This window comes from Chrysemys picta, chromosome 6 (assembly GCF_011386835.1).
Source record: "Chrysemys picta bellii isolate R12L10 chromosome 6, ASM1138683v2, whole genome shotgun sequence".
In the NCBI taxonomy this organism is placed as follows: Eukaryota; Metazoa; Chordata; order Testudines; family Emydidae; genus Chrysemys; species Chrysemys picta.
Window position 1 is genome coordinate 112746652 of NC_088796.1, and position 21879 is coordinate 112768530.

Consider the following 21879-nt stretch of genomic DNA (forward strand, 5'->3'; position numbering starts at 1 on the left):
TGATTCTAAATAGGAATAGAATGTTGGTTTGTCCAGAACATTGTCTCACATTAGCAGTTAAAAATGCTTCCAATTAATTTAAAACTGGCTATCTTTTTAGTTTCCTGTTGCATTGTTTTGGTGCTGAAAAACTTATGTAGTTTCCTTTATTTCCACAGCGCAGGCTGCAGTAGAAACAAGTATTTTCTCCTCATTATATGAGGAGGCTTTGAGATGGGATCCCATGAAGATTTTCTGTTTTGTTCAACTAGATATTGCATGTGAGGCAAACCATAACATGTTCTAATTCTGTACCACAGCGAATGAAATTTAGCAGAAATATTTCCTAATATGGAATTTATTTGTTTGTCTCTCAATGCTTTATGTGCAATAAATCTCACTTCAGAGTCTGGCAGGCATGGCTATTGGGGTGATTCTTCTCGACTGAGCAGGATAGACAGAACCGAAGCAGGACTAATCCAATGTTTCTCAAAGCATGGGTTGTGCCTGCCTAGGAGTTCATGGACAGATCTCCCAATTGTTTTCCAAAATGTCAGCTTTCATTTAAAAAAGGTCTGTCTATCTACTGTTGCAGTTTTAAAGAAAACCTAGAAAACATGACCCATGTGTAACTGATGGAGATGTCTCCCTGAATTTGCAGGAAACCCAAAAATAGCACTGACATGTGAACTGCCCCATTGACCTGAATGAGTGCAAACTCAGATGCCTGTGATGATATTTTGTCAGTATTGTTAACTATTTATCAAAACACGTAAGAAAAGAGAAGCAGCATCAGATTATCAAGATCTTCAGTCTATGCTGAGGGACCATATCGTGGGGATGGGAGGCCTTTAACAACACATGGTGGAATTCAGCAGGGCTGTGATTGGTTTCATTTTCCTGAGGGGGGATTCAGTGTTCAGTGGTTTGGGAAACGCTAAACCAAAGCATTCAGTAGTATGAGAAGGTAAAAACTCTGTGTGGGGGAGAGAGATGCTGGAGTTGCCAGCAAGGAATCCAGAGGGGTAGAAGACAGAGGACATGAGACACTTTCAGCGAATCTAACACAGGAACCTTCTGTTTCTCAGTGAGCCTGAGTCTGTTTCTGTGGGATGAGCAGGATGAAGAAATGTTCCATTGAGTCAGTAATGGCAGAGCATGTTGGATGAGGCCCTGTCTGTCCATTTCAGATGTGTAAGTTGTTTGGATCAATACCGTCTAATGTGCTTGTACCAGTGATCGTGGCTTCCTGTGGGAAGCACAGTGGGGCCCCAATTCTGAATGGAACCTTTAGGTGCTATTGCAATACAAATAACCATTAATAAAGAACTCTAGAAGCAATGTTGTTAACACTAGCAGTAGGACTATTGTTATATGAATTAGATTGTCGGCTCTTTGGAACAGGGACCATCTTTTTGTTTGTGTTTGTACAGCACCTAGCACAATGGAGTCCTGGGCTGATACTAGGCTCCTAGGCACTACTGCAGTACAAATAATAACCTACCAAAGTTACAGGATGAAATAGATTCTAACAAACTAATAGTTTGCAGAAGCAGCTACCATCTAGTCCAGCACTATTCTCTTTCAGTAGGCTAAGCAGACATTTGAGGTGAAATCTGGAGATGGTTAATGTGGCTGTGGGGGTATAAATGGGCTTTTAACAGGATTTCAAGACCAGAATCGTCTAGTTCAAGCAAAGCAGCCTTTCATTAGATCTGAGCATGAAAACAGTGGACCAAGGAGGACCAATATTCACCAGTGTTCAAATGTCAGATCCTATTTTAAGTAACTATATGATTTATACTAATCTGACATTATTTTTGACACAGCCATTTCATTTGCATAATCCCACTGGTGAAAAGTGATGAATAAAACCCTTCTCCAGATGTTTAAATATATTTCCTAGATTACATTTTCTCCTCTTTTCCCCTTTGTATCCTTATGTTGAAGAGATCAGTTAAAGCTGACAGAACTACATAACAAAATTCAAGTAAATTCACAGTGCTGAACCTTGGAGACTACTATTGGAGAATTCATACTTTTCAACTTCTCTTATCTAAGGTAAACATTTCTAAGTTCTGGGCAAAGCCTTTTCTTTCTTATAAATGTCATTTAATACATAAAAGGCTCTGAGACTCTGACAGACTTAGGATGAGGTACCTTATATGTAGTTCCTAAAGTGCCCCACCCCTTATCTATGTGCCTAAATCATTTTATCATCCACTTAATAGCAGAGCAAATTAGTCCTACCCTCTGATTTTGGTACACATTATGCTGAGACATGCCCAACTAATATGCTTTCTGATAAAGTAAATGCTTACACCATCAGAGCACAAATCTTATTTGGTCTCTAGTAAAGTCAAGGAAGAGAGAGAGCTGAGTCTGCAGCAGGATTGCTTACTCGAGGAGAATTGGAGATTTATTAGTAGATTTCATTAAATATATGGAGGACCCCAGCAGTCAAGGTTGGAAACTGAGAATGCAAGAACTAACCAGTCTGTACAAAGCAAAATAGGTTTAACAACAAGAAATATCATAGAAGTGTAATATGTTAGACACACGTCTACTGGGTAAATCCATGCTGCTGTTCAACAGTGAAGTGGTTTTAGAATTTTGACTTTGTCCATTTGTTCAGTTTGATCAAGTGATGTCTAAAGATGTGCCATTTAATGCTTCAGCATCAGCTGACAGCAAGGCAGTATGTTGAGAAAGAGAGTGTACCTGGCAAAAAGCAGCTTGCCTTTGATTTTAAGAAAATGTAGTTCTGTTTTGTGTGAGAGGAATAATGATGTTGTATTTTTACTCGTGGGCTATCACCTGTCACAGTAAATCTGGTGCAAGAGAAAGATGCATAATTCTTGTCCTCACCCTTGATCAGACAAAAGAACAAATGGGACTGCAAGTGAAACAAAATTGTGACCAATTTTGACACATCTTTTGTTTCTGAAAAACTTCCTAAAATTTTATTACTTATGAATGTATTTGGTATTCATAAGAGTTAGTTGAATATTTTCAGATGCTAAGTTGATTGTAACAGGTTCCACTCCTGTGATCTGTTAGGGACGCTATAAATCTATTTGTTTTATAGGTGATTTAATCTTTTCTATTGCTGCGTCTGTTTGAAAAATCAAGCGCAGTAAGTAATGCCTTATGAAGGGAACATGAGCTTTTTGAATAGGAGTCCTACTTCAGATGTGGTGGTGGTGGTGGTGTTTTATTTGTAATGCCATAGTGTCTAAGACCCCAGTCATGAACCAGGACCCTATTGTGCTAGGCGCTGTACAAACATAGAACAAAAAGATGGTCCCTGACCTAAAGAGCTTACAGACTAAGTATAAACAAGAGACAACAGATGGATACAGACGGACAGATTGGGGAGTACAAGGAAACAATGAGACAGTATTGATCAACATGTCAGTCTCTGCACACCAACATCCTCATCGTTGTCAAGTTTTATTTGTAGGATTCACCAAAAGAGAAATTTAAGGAAGGATTTGAAGGAGGATAATGAGCTGGCTTTGTGGATGTTTATGATGAGCTCCTGCCAAGCATGAGGGGCATCGTAGGAGAAAGCAGCATGAAAGTGCTTGTTTGGAAAAGTTAACAAGTGGGTGATGGAGGCTGGCATCATTGGCCAATCAGAGGCAAGAACTAACATCTCAATAGAGAATGACAAATGTTAGGCACGGTGGGGATAGGCTGTGAATTGCCTTGAAAGTGAACAAAACAACGTATGTTTGATGTGGTAATGGGGAGCCAGTGGAGGGATGAGGGGTGGCATGGTCAAAGCAAGAACCACAAATGAAAATAATACTGAATTATAAGTATAGTCCACACTACTGATGAGTGGTACACTTTTGAAATCAGGGATGAATGTCTGACTTGTGAGAGGTAATCAAACACCGATGACAGAGACCAATACAGATAAAGTCAAATGACAAAGTTGTCCATTAATGTTAGCTCCTTAACAGCAAAAATTCACACGTCACTAACTTAAGATTTGTGTGTCCTTATGAGTGTTCTTTGTTAAATACTGCCACCATTCAATTTCCAGCCTAATTAATGGTCAAAGTATAAATTGGCAAAGGGGGGACTTGGACAATTAAAGATAAAATCCTGGCTCCACTGAAGTCTGACAAAACTCCCATTGATTTCAATGGGGTCAAGATTTCACTTTGAGTATCTCTAGGTAATAAAGGGCCCTGTCCCGGCGCAGGGCTGTTGTAGCACAAAGGGACATGGTAACAATCTACTGGTATGAATGTTGTGCTGACCTATCTTGTGACATGCTGTCTGTGGTATAGATGGTTGGAAGTGGAGATCCATTCCTTCTACATGGTCCAAAGATTCAGGGCTCATTGGGAGTGGGTTGCACGTTTAAATGAGTTCTTTGTCCTCCTGAGCAAACTTCCACTGGTCCTGGCCTGCACTCTACTTTATTGGTGCTTCAGATATTAAATAGTGTGCACCACAGAGTTCTGGAGGGGAAGGGGAAGGAGGTGTGCATGAATCTCTAAAGTAAGATTGTTTGGGATGGGGTCTAAGAAGGTTGCTGGGGGTGTCTCATGCTTTTTTTCTTGGTCCCTAAGAGCTGACCCTATACTGTCTCCCAGGCTGTTGCTCCACTGGGATACTAATTAGACATATGTTCCTACATGCATCTGTATTGGCGTGACATGACTGGGGGAGACAATACTCTCAGATAAAATACCTGCCCAATTTAATAATATAGCTAATTATTTTAACTGTGGTTCAGAGAATCCCACTGTCTAAGGATTTTCTAATCTTTTTAGAAACTGCATTTTTTTTGCTACAATCAGACCCAACCCTAATGTCTTTTTAATCAGAACGGAGAACTATTCATAGCAAAGGCACAGTTGGGTGCCATAAGAAATGAAGAAGGGCAGTTATACTCTTCAAAAATCCATTTGAAGTAATTTTTCAGACAAACAGGTCGTTCTATATTGTCCATAGTTAATTAGCTAATGATTAGAGAAATTTAAAATGAAATGTAAGTGGAAGAGAATGTTTCCTTTCTGGTAGTTTGTTCCTTGCAAATTATTTACATACCAGCACTTTAATGTAAATCGAAGATCATTAGCAGATGAGCCATTAGTGCTGGACAAAACTCAGAAGATGCAAAATGTCAATGCAGATAAGCGCCAGAGTTTGGGTTCTTCTACAAAGCTTAATCCAAAGCATGCAAAATTGGGGAGGAAAACTATGAGAACTGAACAGAATCTCTCATGAAAATTCCAGCTCATTCTGTTTCTGGCCAAGCCAGAAGTGCCCCAAGAACCGATTTTCTCACAGTATGTGCATATGTAAATTAGACATTTATCCATGAATGTACCCAGCTAACCAGCCATGAGTGTACACAGATACCCGGTATGCATGTGAAAATCTTATTTAAAAACATAGTAGTCTATAGACGAGGTTGTATAAAGAGACATAGCTCCATGCACCCTTGTTCATTCTACACACTTGGAATTCAACATAGATTCAAAAGTACACATGGAGTGTTGAGTGTGAATCTTTAATTGCAATTTACTCAAGCTACAATTCTGAGTGACCATAGTAATTTCTTTCTCATTAGCACATTGTCAGTATAGATCCCCACTCACAAGTAGCAAACCAATAAGGAGGTGAGAATGAGGAGGATATTTAACTGAGCAAGGGTTGAACAATGGTGTCAGATCTTGAGGTCAGCTCAAGAAGTGTCAAAGTGGGGACTGAGCTCCAGACAGCAGCTCTCAATATTTTGACAATTGGAACATTCCAAAGGTTTGCGTTAGCAGATGCCATACTTCTAGCTGAAAGCACAAAGATACCTTCAGGGTGTGCGATGTTCACTGAAGAAGTAACTTGTCCCTTAGTCCTATCACTACAAAATATGAATAATACCATGCCAGCCAGTGCCTCCAGATTTTTTTACAGTGGAGATTGGAGTCTTGGGATTCTTCTCCTCTTCTTTTCATAGTCTCCTGGTGCTGAAGAAGATTAATACTTTTATAAATTTTAAGGGCAGAAGGGACCATTATAATCATGTAGTCTGACCTCTTGTGCAACACAGGCCATAGAATTTCACCAAGTGATTCCTGCATGAAGCTCATAATTGGTGGAGCAACAGCATATCTTTTAGAAAAACACCCAATCTTGATTTTAAAACTTTCTATGATGGAGAAATCGTCACATCCCTAGGTAAGTTGTTCCAATAGTGAACGCTCCTCTCTGTTAAGAAGAATATTTTGATGCAGAACTGAGTCCAAGGTGTCTTTTAATGTAGCAGACCACCCAGGCCCTTTTGGCAAAAAAAAAGGTCTTTGGGAGTGGGGAAAAACAAGTTGAAGAATGTGAGGGAGTTCTGAGTGGCTGCTCTGGCAGCTGGAAGCAACTGACAACATGTGGGGCGCAAGCCTTCTTCTATAAATAACCATGCTAAAAGCCATTCTACAGCTTGAGAGGTCAGATTTCCTAGAGGATTCTGGGAGTGTTATCAAGTGCACAGACAAAAGTGGGGATCTGTATTGACAATACTCAAAGGAGAAAAATAAATCTTAGTTTACTTTATCAAAATGGATATGTTCATTTATGTAAAGCAACCTTGAAACTCCGTGAAACTCACTTTGCTATGGAAACTAATGAGAAAAGGTGACTCAACTGGCACTGGCTGCCTACTTTTTTTTATCCCATGAGATAATTCTGACACGTTTTAAAATGCTTATGATGCCTTCTATAAATTTGTCATTAATAAGTATTCTTTAAATATAGCAATTGCCTTTGCAATTTGCTACATATGAGTTGCATCTGTCTTGAATGAGCATTATGGGAATGGAATTCCAGTTATTGATAACTTATTACTGTGCTTATTTGGTATGAATGAATCTCTCAAGGGGAAAGCTGAATAAATAAAACCCTACTACTGTGAAATTTTTGTTTATCCAAAATCTATCTGATTTGGCTCCTTGTTCTTATTTCCCTGCCTGTACTACTATTTGAATACCAGCACCTTCGAGTGAATGGTTTTTCAAGCACCCAACAAGTTGAAATCAATAAGCACTGTATTGTGAAAAGAAGCAATGAGGCTTCTTGGCTTGTTTCACCGCTGGATACCTTGGTAATGTCATCTCTACACTTCTGGCCAATGTAGTGTAACTTTTGGTACAGTGCTCTTTGTGTCCTTCCCCTACACGTTTTTTCCCCCTCTTTCAATTCAAATTTTAATCAGCCATTCCACAAGCCATATGACTTCAGCGAACAGTTTTGACATTGAATTTTTTCACTGAAATCCTGACCGCCCCTCATACAGTATACAGATTACCAATATGTCCCCATCTTTAGAATATAAGAATGTCCTTACTGGGTCAGACCAATGGTGCATCTAGCCCAGTGTCCTGTCTTCACATAGTGGTCAGTGACAGATGCTTCAGAAGGAATAAACAGAACAGGGCAATTACCATCCCCTGATGTCCAGTCCCAGCTTCTGATAGTCGGAGGTTTAGGGACACTCAGAGCATGGAGTTCAGTACTTGACCATCTTGGCTAATAGGCCCATCAGTGGCTATCATCCATGAATTTATCTAAACTTTTGTTAAACCCAGTTCTACTTTTAGCCTTCACTACATCCCCTGTCAATGAATTCCACAAGCTGACTGTATATTGTGTGAAGAAGTACTACTTAAGTTAGTTTGATGCCTATTAATTTCATTGGGTGGCCTCTGGTTCTTGTGGTGGTTTCCTTCACATAACACTCCCTTATTTACTTTCTCCACACCATTCATGATTTTATGGACCTGTATCATACCCCCCTCCTCCCCTTAGGGGTATCTTTTCTAAAATGAACAGTCCCAGTCTTTTTAATCTCTTCTCATATGGAAGCTGCTGCATACCCCTAATAATTTTTCTTGCCCCTTCTCCGTATCTTCCAATTCCAATATATCTTTTTTGAGATGGGGCAACCAGCACTGCAGACAGTATTCAAGGTATGAGCACACCATGTATTTACATAGTGGCATTATGGTGCTTACTGTCTTATTATCTGTCCCTTTCCTAATGGTTCCTAACATTCTGTTAGGTTTTTTGACTGCTGCTGCACATTGAACGGATGTTTTCAGAGAACTATTCACAGTGACTCTAAGGTCTCTCTTGAATGGTAAGAGCTAATTTAGATCCCATTATTTTGTATGCATAGCTGGGATTATGTTTTCCAATGTGCACTATTTTACATTTATTAATATAGAATTTCATCTGCTATTTTGATGCCCAGTCACCCGGTTTTGTGAGATCCCTTTGTAACTCTCCGTTAAGTCCAAAACAGACTGCAATCTTCAGTAATTTTGTGTCATCTGCAAATTTTTCCACCTCACTATTCACCCCCTTTCCAGATCATTCATGAATATGTTGAGCAGCACAGGTGTTAGTACAGATCCTTGGGGGACCCTGCTATTTACCTCTCACCATTGTGAAAAGTGACCATTTATTCTTTCCCTTTGTTTCCTGTCTTTTAACCAGTTACTGATCCATGAGAGGACTGTGCCTCTTATCCCATGACGCTTTACTTTGCTTAAAATCCTTTGAGGGACCTTTTCAAAGGCTTTCTAAGAATCCAAGTACACTATATCAACTGGATCATCCTTGTTCACATGCTTGTTGACCCCTTCAAAAAATTCTAATAGATTGAGGAGCTATGACTTCCTTTTACAAAAGCCATGTTAACTCTTCCCCAATGTATTGCATTCACCTATGTGACTGATAATTGTGTTCTTTTCTATAGTTTCAACCAATTTGCCTAGTACTAAAATTAGATTTCTTGGCCTGTAATTGCCATGATCACCTCAGCCTTTTTAAAAATTCAGTGTTACCATAGCTACCCTTTAGTCATCTGGTACAGAGGCTGATTTACGCACTAGGTAACATACCACTGTTGGTTTCATATTTGATTTCCTTCAGTACTCTTGGGTGAATACCATCAGGTCCTGGTGACTTATTGCTGGTTAAGTTATCAGTTTCTTCTAAAGCCTCCTTTATTGACACCTCAGTCTGGAATAGTTCCTCAGATTTGTTACCTAAAATGAACAGCTCAGGTGTGGGAATCTTTCTCATCCTCTGCAGTGGGGACTGATGCATAGAATTTATTTAGCTCCTCTGCAACGGTCTTGTCTTTCTTGAGTATTCTTTTTTAGTCTGCCTAATTATACTTGAAAAGGAACAAACTCCAAGTAATTTTCCTCACTAGGATTTCACTTCCAGTTTCTGAAGGATGACTTTTTGCCTTTAACCATTTTTTTCCCTCTGTTATCTAACATGGTGGCATTTTATTGGTGTGTGGGTTTTTTTTTTTTTAATTTGGGATATACATTTGCGTTGTGCCTCTGTTATGGAGTTTAAATAGCTTCCATGTGCTTGCAGGCATTTCACCTTAGTGACTGCTCCTTTTGATTTCTGTTTAACTATCATCCCCATTTTGAAGATAAATTCTACTATGGTGCGCTTCTTTGGTATTTTCCCTCCTACAAAGATATTAAATGTAATAACATTGTGGTCATATTACTGAGCAGTTCAGCTATATTTACCTCTTGGACAGATCCTGTACTCCATTTAGGATTAAATCAAGAATTGCCTCTCCCCTTGTGGGTTCCAGGACTAGCTGCTCCAAGAAGTAGTCATGATGTCTAGAAACTTTCTCTTCATACTGTCCTGCGGTGACATGAGTCAGTATGGGGATAGTTGAAATCCCCCATTATTTCTTGGGATTTCTGTTTTAGTAGCATCCCTAATTTTCCTGATCATTTCACAATCACCATCACTATCCTGTTCGGTCAGTCGGTAGTAGATTCCTACTGCTATGCTCTTATTATTCAAGCATAGAATTTCTATCCATACAGATTCTATGTTGCAGTTTGATTCATTTAAAATGTTTATTATATTTGACTCTTATGCTTTCTTCCATGTATAGTGCCACACCCTGCATCAGCATGATCTACTGTCATTCATATATATTTTGTACCCTGGTATTACTGTGTTCCATCTATTATCATTGTTCCACCAAGTTTCTGTGATGCCTATTGTATCAATATCTTCATTTAATACTGTCTCATACTTTCTCATCACTCCGGAAACTGTCACTTGTCATCGTTGTGTATCCTATTGTTTTGCAAGAGTAGGGTTGCAACACTTGGTGTCTTGGCCTAAATTTAGCTTAGGTAATTATATTATTCCCCCTGAAGTTTTAAATGGACTTGAAATGGGTTCTTTTCCCATTGTCTGTCCTAAATTGTTGTGCAGTGTGTTGCTGTGTGCTTGTTAAATAGCCGTTGCATTGCACTCCAAAGGGGTCTTCAATAGCGCATGAAGTGACTCGTTTCTGTATAAATATATTTGGGGGGGAATTTTGACTTGACATGCATCCATGTGATGTGAGAAGAGAGGAGTAAGTTGTAGCTGGAAGGAGATATATTGCCATTCAACCTGACAGAGAAAACCACAGATGCCCACATCCACCACTGTGTAGATGTGTGGAGACATGACAAAGGGCATCTTACATCTATTGGCCAGCTCCAATTCTGCTGAACACCAAATCCATTGGAAACCTTGTACACTCCAGGAACGTCAGTTAATCCAGCTATAAAATTGAATAAATCAGCATGGATTGGCATGACAGTCTCCGCCCTGCTCCGTAACTCCTAGCTGGTCTCCCAGTAGAGAAAGAAATGCAGGAAGAGCCTTGTTTGTTGCTAAATGTTTGACATCTTGACAAATGAAAAATAAAACAACCCACTTACCAGCTTTGAGGGCTGACAAAATAGCGTATTGCTCAGTTATTTGACAGATGACCTGACCATTGCTATGGGAACCAGCAGGAAGCAAAGTGCCACATGATGGAAGCTGCTTCTGAGTGGCAAAGGCTAATAACATGAAATAAATGAAGGGGTTAAGAGGTTAGAAACATTCTAGTGCTTCTGTATACAAGCACAGTCTGACTATGAACATGTTTTTGAATCTTTAACAGATTGTTACACAGAGGAAAACTTGAGAAGTAGCTAGAACTCTCCCCACCCCCAAAACTTCCCAGCTTTATTCTTCTTGCATTTGCTTAGCATTTAACTATAGAATGGAGACTCAAAAATTGACAGAGAGTGCTTTAAAAATGCAATAGAAAAAGTAGAGGAAAATCAATAATGGTGTGAGGAATGACTCCAACAGCTTGTATTTTCACAGTGGTAATCAAAAAGTAATTTTATATCCAATAATTTGTATTGATTGTTTGTGAAACTATAATGCATTATGCCATAAGCCTGGTTGTGTGGTTATAAATATGTGTACCATTTTGTTGGGCTTGTTCTTTTCTTATTGAGTTTCATTTTCTCTAAGAGGAATCTTATTTTGTGGTGTTAATACATGGCAGCGAGGTATAGGGCCATGCACATTATTTCAGCAAAGAGTCGCAGCCTCACTGTCTGCTCTTACCTTATTTGTTGGGAAGAACAAAGAGGTGCCTGGCATAATGGAGCCCTTCAGCTAACACTGTTTGCAGGCCAGTTTACCCTGCAGTTGTCAACTGTTTTGACTTTTCCAGCTGCCTACCAAATACTCGGAGAATTGGCTTGTGTAAAATCATATTAGCTTTTTAATACAAAAATTTCCAGTTCTGCTGTGAAATCAAGATGAGGTCATAAAGCACATTCTGCTAAAGAAATAAATGGCACTATAAAGATATTGCAGAAAAGGCCGGGCTGTTTTAAGCAGTATCTTTGTCTTATTTCTACTCTTCAGGTTATTAATGTGACGCAGTCACAAACCAATAATTTTGGTAGACACTTGAACAGGCTAAGTGGGCAGTTATTTTCTGTTTAAATCCCCCACACAAAAACAACAAATTCTCAGGCAGAACCCCTGTGGTTATTTTTAAAATACAAATTATGTTGACATATAATTTTGGACTGATATTTCTTATTTTTCTTGCAATGCATACTATCCATTGTTGAAATATCCCTGTACTTGGAAAGGTTTTATTAACAAACACTCCAGGTAAATACCATTAATACCTTGTCCATTGTTCTGTTCTGTTAATATGTCCTCTTTGATTCTTGCCTTTTCTGACCTTTTATGAGGGGCCATTGGGGATGTAATTCATCCTATCATCTTCAGAAACTTCAATGTGAAAAGTATACATCACATAGAAAACCATACTGCGTACATTGCATACTGAAACACACACTGTATAATAAAACATAGACTTCATATACTATTCAGTGAAGCAACTGCATTTTATACTGAAAAGAGTGATCCGTTACAGAATATAACTTAGCTATGTCACCAGACAGCCTTTTAAGGGCAGTTGGTTTCAGCTCAGTTTGGTGAAGTACTATCTTGCTGTTAGGCTGTGTAAACCATACATTCTGAAAGTAAAACAGGATTTATATGTCAGTTATGCTCTGACAAGTGACCTAAAAGAATAGCATTGTAGGGTTATATGTTGGGCTGGTTGAAAATTGGCATTTCTTGTCTCATGGAAATTCCAATATTTCAGTCATAGAGTGTCACAACTGGAGCAGGAGCAGGAGTTGGGAGTCAGGCCAGGTCAGATCAGTTACCGGGTGGTCAGAGTCCAAGATAGGCCAGAGGGCAAACCAAAAGTCAAGTGTCCAGAGGCAGGTTACCGGGAGATCAGCAGCAGGAGACAAACTTAAGAGCAGAACCACGAATCCGTAACCAAAGTCAGGCCAGCTCAGGATACCAAGAAGTCAAGCAAGGTGGATTCCAATTGAAAACCTGGGCTGATTGGGGAAGTGGCCACAGCTGGGCCACGCCCCAATCAGGCCACAGCTAGCCCTTATAAGAGGGCAGGGGACCAGGGAGCAGAAAGTCTCTCTCTGCTTTCAGAGAGAGAGAGAGAGGGGCCTGGCTGCTGGGAAGCTCAGGGTACCTAGAGTAAGGCAGGGCTCGGGAAAGGACAGAGGGGCTGGGGAGCTCCAGGCTGGCAACTCAACTCCCCGGGCTGCAGGGCCTTGTCCAAGGCCCCATAGAGGTACTGGGTTGCAGAGAGGGGCAGCAGGTCCAAACCCCCCTTGTCTGTGATGAGTGGCTTATGCTGCAGTCTACCCCAGGGAGCGGGGGCTAGTTGGTGACTGGCAGTAACCTATAACTGAGGTGGGGATAGGGGGTGGGGGTTCCCTGGGGAGAGGAGTCCCTAAGAGTGAGAGGTTACTGCCAAGGGCAGCACCCCAGATAACTGGGCACTGGAGTCCTGGGAGGGACATGGGGGGCCAAGCGGCAGTGGGACACTGGCCTGCAGCAGGTCTCCAAGGCTGGAAAATGAACTAATTCCCAGGACACCAGCAGGAGGCACTGCAGGGGTGAGTCCCTCCCCACTACATGGAGTAATTTGATTGACTCCAGCTAAGTTACTCCTGACTTACACAAGTGTAAACCAAAGGAGAATCAGGCCCATTCATAGCAATGAGAATCTTTCCCCAAAATAATTTTTACAAAATGAACTTGTCTTTCCAGGAGACATTCCCTAAGGAAAAATTTACTTGTGTATATTTATTTTGTTTGTTTTTGCAGGTTTTATCAGGGTATTTGGAAATTTGAGAGGAGAGAGAGTCTGAATAGAACATAACTGGGATTGTGGAAAGCAAGTGGAAACTTTAGTAATCAGGAGAAAACAGTACCCACTGATTCTCAGGTATTTTCATTTATCTGTTTTTTGATTCAAGTACAAGTTTCTGATTTGTGTCCCTCTAGCCTACCAGTAATTAATATGATTCATTTATGCAGTGCTTTCGTTTCATATCTTGCAGTGAATACAAACTTAACTGAGATCTTGTTGCAAGTTAAGAACATTTTCAATCCATTTTTTGTCAGCATTCTCATGGTATGCTCAATAGGGATGTAATAAAATGTTAATATTTCCTATGTTGATAGGACAAAAAATTAGACTACAATTTTTGTAAAGGCTGTGTTCTCATGATGAACATTCAAAATAGTGTTAGTCCAAGCTCACTTTTGTGAAGAGATCACACAACTACTTTCCGAGAACCATCTGCTTATGTTAACTGCTTATTCCCATTTCAAAGGTGGTCTTTATTGATAAGCTTTGGAACAGTACCTTAAGGTAAGATAAGCAAGTTAAGGGGGACAGTAATTAGAAAATGGATCTCTTGACTAATAGAAGTCTACAGCTTTGAAGATGGTGTCTTGATATTTCACTTACCTCTATTAGAAACAATTGTTACTGGCAACTTTCAATGATTTGCAAGTTGTCAGTTACAATTTGTAACACTTTTCCCCCCCCCCATGACTATATAGACTAGTCTTCCCAGAAATGGATTAAACCTATTGATTCCTTCTCTCTTAGGTACCTGGAATGAATTTAGACTATGCTACTTGTGCATTTATAATTTTATTTATCTCTGGGTTGCAACTTATTAAAAGCCATGAAGCCTAACAAATATGGCAAAACATACATAATACCAATGACCTTTCAGATCAATGCTTCAAGACTTATTGTAGTTCTGTGCTTTTTAAAGGTGCTTCTCTTCCAAATGCTTTAATATTTTCTGATAAAAGTTACTTCTCCTGTAAAATCAACATTTATTGTGACTGAACCAGTAGCATAATTAAACCATTTAATACTGCTATGCTACTGTACTACTGTTAGATAGCAAGTTTCTGCTTACGAAGTGTGTGTGTATATATATTAAATTTTAAATGTGGAGTTCTGACTTCATTACATTGCTCTAATTTATAATTTTCAAAAGTTTGGAGTTATAAGTGGAAAGTTGCTGTCGGAAACACATGGAAGAAAAAATAACATCAGAAACCACAGAAAGCAAGTGTGCTAGGAAATAGAAAACACACACAAATTCACTTCAATCTATTTTTTTCCTTTTTTGATAACAAACAGTTTGTTAAATATTAAAGTAACTACTGCTCTGTAGCACACAAAAATAAACACCGAGAATAATAATTGCTAGACATGGGCCAAAACAAAAACCTTTTCATCAACTGCCTCCCACCAACTTGAGTGCTTCAAAAATGGAACAGAGGCCAAATCCAAACCCTCAGCTAACAAGGTTTTGCAAAATTCAAACCCAGTTTCTTCTGCCTTCCTCTGTTACTTGTTCTGTAGCCCACATAGACATGGATTATGTATGTATTTAACAGTTAAAATAAAATATACACGGCAAGTGAACCAGCATTAAAAAGAAGGGCCATATCATGGTCCAGTCTTGTCTGGCCATCCCAGGGCATAAGGGTAATGTATTTCCCATGCACTTATGCAGCCTCCCCTCATCACTACTGCAGGCACAAGGGAAAGCAGGGATTCTGTGACCAGCCATTTTACAGCCATGCAGGTGGGCAAGCAGTGGGTGGAGAGGTGCAGTGCAACAATGCAATTCTGAGCTGACACACAGGTAGACAGTGATACTATACTGGACAGGGCCAGCAGCAGACTACTACTCCCTTTGGAAGAAGGGAGCAGGGAAGGAATTGTGTATCTTTCAGAGGTGCCTAATGTGTTTTCACATTTCTGGGTTCTCAGATTGATACACCTGGGGTCTGATGTGCAGAAGATTGGAGTACTCAATGGAAACTGAGGTCATGAGATCTCTGCTCTGAACATATAAAGTGCTAAGTATTCTGAAGAGCCAGGGGCTAGGCGTCTCAAACCGAGCACCACCATTAGTTGATACTTTTTGATAATGTTGGCTTTACCTTTTTGCCTCAATTCTTCATGTTGAAAAGGGAGACAAGAATACGAACGGCACTCACAGGTGTTGTGGAAATAGCTCTTTACACGCAGTGATTTTAAGATCTTATGGCAAGACCACCCTCAGAAATCCCATGAGGAAATTAATAACTCTGTATTCATTGCAGGATTTGGGTGGTGTGCAGTAAATAACACATGGGTCCATGTACTAAATGAGGAGGATAAAAAAAATATATTGAACAGCTACCATATTCAGTGAGCACCATCCGCTGCCTTGAATGTGGCAGAGATCTTGCGGAAAAACTAGCATGTGATCATGTACTTAGAGTAGCATCATGCATATGCAGAAGAGGGATGAATTAAGGCTGCATGGATGATCTTAATTATGGCATTTCCAAATGTTGAGTGACTTTGCAACCTTAATGTTCCTTTAACGTAGCTTTTTTTTAAATGTAATATATATGGAATGGTTGGGATTTTCAAAGGAAACTCAGGGATCCCTTCAACACTGTGTACCATACTGAGCCAGAGAGCGCCTAATGAGTAGAACTGGCCAGAAAACAGATATTTTTTCCACAACATATTACCAGGAAAAATGCTTGTGTGAAATTTTTTATTAAAGAAATTGTTTTCCACCAATTTCTAATTGAACTGAAATAAATATTTTCATTTCCTTTCAAAATGATGTGCAAATGGTTTTACTTTCATTTCAAGATATTGAAATGAAAACATTTTTGTTTAATTTTGATGTAAAATATTTTCATTCTGGTATTTTTTTCACACTTTTTGGCAATATTTTCCAACTTATTTCAGTTGGGGAAAACAGTATATAGGTAGGAAAATTGTGATTGTCCCCATTGTCTCCTAGTTTTTTATTTAAAAACAAACAAACAAAAACTTCTCCCCTTTATTCCATTGAATAAAAGGAAAGAAAAAAAGGGGGGGAAGAGAAAGGTGGGAAAATATTAAAGTTGGAAAATGGAAATGTTTTGGGTTCTCAAAAGCCAAAATGAAACTTTTTTGGTTTGTTTCAAAATGTTGATTTAAAATGAAGAAAGATTTTTTTTTTTAATGTAAAATAGTGATATTTCCCTACCTTAAAAGGGAGTTACAGATATAAAGTAATAAATATCTGAGAGGCATTCCGATACTACAGTAATGACACCATGCCTGTTTTTCACTATCTTACAATACATCTTGTGGATTTCAGTATAAATCAATATCCTGCTAGAGTAACAGTTTTTCACACTAACTACTTTCAACTTTATCACATTGGCAAATAGCTCTCTCATAATGGGATATATTTTTCCACTTTTCCTTTTTAACATTTATTTTCAGAAAAATTGATCATACAATAACCAAAGAAAATATGGTATATCGGACATTACAATAATGACTGGAAGTAGAAGAATTACACTTAAAAGATACAAAATATAATGAGTTATGGAGAACCAAAGGAAAGTTGCTTAGATGCATAATCCAAAGAATTATTGACACACAAAGAATTTGAATATTCTATGCAGGTCAAATTTAGTACTGTGGTTTTGGTAGGTGAACTAATCTTCATGGCTAGGGTGTTTGTTTGTTTATTTGCACAGGGATTTGTGGTAGTAACATTCCATTAGCCTCAAAGTTCTGCAACTCACACGAATTAGGTTTCATTTTCTTTAGCTCTGGGTATTTATTCAGGTAATGAGAACATCCACAAAAGTTACGTTAGATCCCATTTTGTCCATGGAGATCCATTCAGTTTTCCCAGTCCACATAAAATGGATTGACAGGAACCTGATTTGCCCATCTGGTGTTAAGGAAGCATGTACATGCAGTTCCTTCCAAATGTTATTCCCAAGACCTTGAGGGATGGACTCTGACCTGAGGAGAAGAAAAAGTTTGACCGTGTAAGTGCTGTGTGGAAGGGTTTTATTTCCCCCACCCTCGCCCCTGAAAAGTGCGGCTTCAGCTTCTGAAACCATGGAGCCACTGCACACTTCTCAGCTCTATCCATCTTGTACTGCACTGAGGCCAGGATTTAGTTCAAAATCAGGGTTGCTGTGTTAAGAAGGGAAAAAAAAATCTGCAGCTCATAAACCATAATCTGTTTAGACAGTAAAAGATGACAATGCTTTTCCCCTCCATATTTACAATAGATCATTATAGTAGCAGAGAATCCAATGAACAGCAGTCTGTGGACACTGACTGATTTACATGACAGTGGTGTTCTCTGCTGAGTCAATGCTGTATTGTATATCTCCTTAGATATAGGTACATAATGGCTATTAGCCTTTTTAATTAATAAACTGTATTTTAGGTTGTTCCTAAAAGTGGCAATGTGAAAGTTTGAGAGCCACTGATATCCTGTGGATCACTAATCTGGGCCTCAAGAACATATTTACACATTGAGCCAAACCTGTTCAGGAAGGAACCATTGTAAATCATAGAAATTAGAGATGGCAAAGACCTATTGGATCATCAAGTCCATACCCCCGTATATAAGGACATTGTTTCCCAATAGATGCTATATCAGCTGCTAAACTGGCATTATACTTTATCTTAGCCAAAATGCCAAGGAAAGACAAGCTCTTATTAGGTCAATAAAACTGAATATTTAAATATTCTTACACAATAGAGTTGAGTACTGTAGTGTATGGACCAAAACAGTCCAGCAGATCAACTCCCATTGCCATACATAATTTGAAATTTGTTAAAAGTCAAAACTAACCCTACGTTGTATCCCAAAGCGCAAAAGATTTTGGTTTTATTTAAATAAAAAGAAATTTCCAAGCCTCAGTACTTCTGGGTACGAGGTAGGAATGTAGGTGACTGTTCCATATACCTTGAGAAAGACTGCTCTTTTGTATTTCAGCGTAGACACTGGATGTAAGAAATAAAGAAACCTCACCAGCAAACCTTTCTCTTGGAAGATTTCCAACTGAGTTGTACAGATCAGATTGCTATAGCTGAGATTCATCATCTGAATTTTCGGGCACTTACCTGAACCAAGTCTTTTAAGGCGAACTCATCACTAGTTTAAACATATTTGATGGCTTTTGTATGTAATGTGTGATGTTCATCTGAACAGTGATCCTTGGTAAAAGTTACAGTATACGTGGTATTCCACAATGCATCTCAGGGATTTCTACATCAAATTTGCTGAGTTTACAAGTAAAAGAATATCAGTCCTGTGATTGAAAATTAAGATGTGATTTTTTTTCATCACTATCTGTCTCTAATGGTGTGTTATAGGTGTAATTAAAATGACACTAAAGTATGCATCTCCACAAAGTGCTCCCCACCATGTGTTTATTAGAGTCACTTGTCAGATGCAAACCACCCATTAAGGTTATTCAAACAAAAGTTCAGACAATTAGTTCAGGGAAGTCCTATGGCCTGTGTTATAGAGGAGGTCAGACTAAATGATCCTCATGGTCCCTTCTGGCTTGATGATCTATGAAAACTGAGAATTTAAACTAAAACCATATTATAGCTCTTAATTTGTCCCACTACACGTTAATATCACAGGAGGCTATGTGCCACCTATGCTGTAAGCAGTATGTAGGTCCCAAGGGAAGAAAGAAGGAGAACTTTGTCAGGCTTCTTGCTTTATGTGCTTTTACTGAGAGACCTTGAGCGTAAGGACACATCTTGACATTCCCTATTCTTTGTTGAATGGTGTAAGGGCTTTGGAGTTTATTTAAATTGGAGCATTTGTTTAAAGCTTGTAAGACCATTTTGATAATTTAAAGTATATGCTGATGTAGCATTTCTACCTAGAACTGGTAAATCTCTTTTTACAGTAAATGTGAAATCCTACAATTCTGACTAACTGCCTTTTTTTCCCCCTTGATACTCACTCTGTTTATTCCCAAGGTGACCTGGTAATTTAACTCAGCTCCCCCTACCCTCTTGAGCAGTTGGATTGACTTGCAGAGAAGATCTAGACCAGCACCTTTACCTTTGTGCAATTCAAAGTTGCAGTTAATGACATCGCCATGATCACTGAAAACTGGAACAAAAAAGCTATTCTTCATGAAAATTAGAACCACACATCATGCTTTAAAAAAACCTAACAACCCTGATAAAAACAAACTCTGGAAGCCTCTGATTATGGGGGAAGATAAAGAAGATACAATAATGCATTTCCCAGAATGACAGCTAGTGATATCTGCAAACAGCCTTCACAAGAAGAAAGAAAGCACACTGCTCCAATCAATACACTGATAGTCTGTAATGTAAAGATTAAGATCAGAATATTTAAAAATTTAATACTTGGCCTCTTCATATAGCACTTTGGAAGTCAATATCTTTAGAAACCTGGTCCATTTCCCTGCTTTGAAAGCATTATATATTTAAGGTTCCTAAATAATTCATCCAGTCCATGCGATTAAAAATGTAAAAAGTAAGTCCATCCATTATCTTCTGCAGCTGCTGCCTGGATATTAGTTTTTCTAACGGCTCAGTATTCTTTCTTCCTATGCTTAATTGAGACTTAAATGGATACATTAAAGGAAGAGAGCATAAACTCCGCCCATCTACTAAAATCAAAAGGACACTTACTGTTCCTCGAAGGATACCACATATGCAAATATACACACACACACATCTCCAATATTTACATTTAATATGCCCTTTAAAATGAGATTATTCCACCATCAAAAGTTATTTTGATTTAATGGGGGAAAGCCAGCATTATGATTTACTGTGTTCACCTTTACTGTCACTTCCACAGTATTGAAATGTGCATATTATGAGGAGTTAGGCATACAGGGCTGTATCCACTTGATTTACATAATTAAAGTTAATGAGACTACTCCCGTGACAAAGGCAAGCAGGGTTTGTCCAAAATGTACAAACTCGGAGGACAGGGATCTTGACTTCTTGTTTGTTTGTAAAGCACCTAGCACTCCTTAGGTGTTGCTAAAAGTGATAAAATATTACGATATATTATTTTAAAAACTCATTTCCTGTGCTTGTCTCCTACCTGTTCCCTTCTTAGAAGTCACATAAAACTGAACTGTACAGCTAGTTTAAAAAAAATTAGTTTGTAAGTTCCAAATTAATTCTCAGGATAGAAGTGCAGCCTTGAAAATAAAAATATATGTAAATACATTGACATTTGAAATAAAATGTGTGTGGCTGGCAAATCAGTTCTCCCTTCACTCACCTGCCAAGTTCACGGTTCTGTGTTTCCTTTTACAACAGCTGAGGCTTCAACATCACCACGTAAAACAGTGAAGAGAAATCATCCAGGGAAAATGTTCCCTCTGCTCTTTTAGCTGGTTGCAATCTCAGATGGAGGTGGGAGGAAATGATTTCAGATTGTTGGTGCTAAAGTAAAAATATTAGAGCTGGATAAGAAAAAAAATGCTTTTAAAATGTTGTCCATAAAAAAGAGCACACATTTTTATACAAAATGTAAGAAAAATGTTCCAGTTTTTGACCAGTTATAATAAATGCATGTGTAATTTTTGTCCACGGTATATAGAGCTGCATTGTGCCCTGAATGCACAGCTCTGCATTTGGGAGTTGGCCACCATGCAGCAAGAACCACAGTTGGGATTCTTAGCATGTGCTCCACAGTGCGAGAGACATAGCCCTAATTTCACTCTATCCACTGTTGGGGGAATTTAGTGCTGCTGCACACCCGAGCTATTTGTCTTCCTTCACCCCTGCATGGGATCAGCTCACAGTCTGGCTGATATTTTATTAGCATCAATTCTTGCTCCTCTTGAAGTCATGGGAGTTCTGCCATTAGCTTCAATGGCTTTTGTCAATTTTTGTTTTGAAATGTTTTCAGAAGAACAGCGTTCTCCATTCACCTGTTAAGCAGCTTTTTTAGCGAATTAGCTTCGCCGTTCATTTTTGGAGCATGGTATGCACTGTATTATTTTGCTTCTTTTGAAATCAGTGGCTCATAGGGGTTTGGGGAATCGCAAGGAAAGAGTGAATTCCAAGCCCCAAGAAAATCCGACTGCCAGCCCTTTCAGACAAGGAGATTGTTAGCTTATATGAGTCAACCAAGTTCATCTGCTGTGGTATTACATAGGGAAAGAGGAGTTCTCTCGAGTAGTAATGATTAGAAACATGGGTTCTTTATAGGTCAAACCCAATGCCTTCAGCTTCACCTGGAAAACATTTGGTAGCTAAGGAAACTATATCATAGAGCACAGGCATGATGTGCCCCGATG

At 38.9% G+C, this 21879-nt stretch overlaps 1 long non-coding RNA gene across 1 annotated transcript; it reads left to right on the plus strand.

Annotated features, from left to right (window-relative positions):
- Positions 1–12867: 12867 nt before the first annotated feature.
- LOC135972502 (uncharacterized) lies at positions 12868–21044 on the plus strand. Its single transcript, XR_010588963.1, has 3 exons — positions 12868–13006; positions 13546–13666; positions 19562–21044. It is a non-coding gene; the product is annotated as an uncharacterized LOC135972502 (long non-coding RNA).
- The last annotated feature ends 835 nt before the right edge of the window (positions 21045–21879 follow it).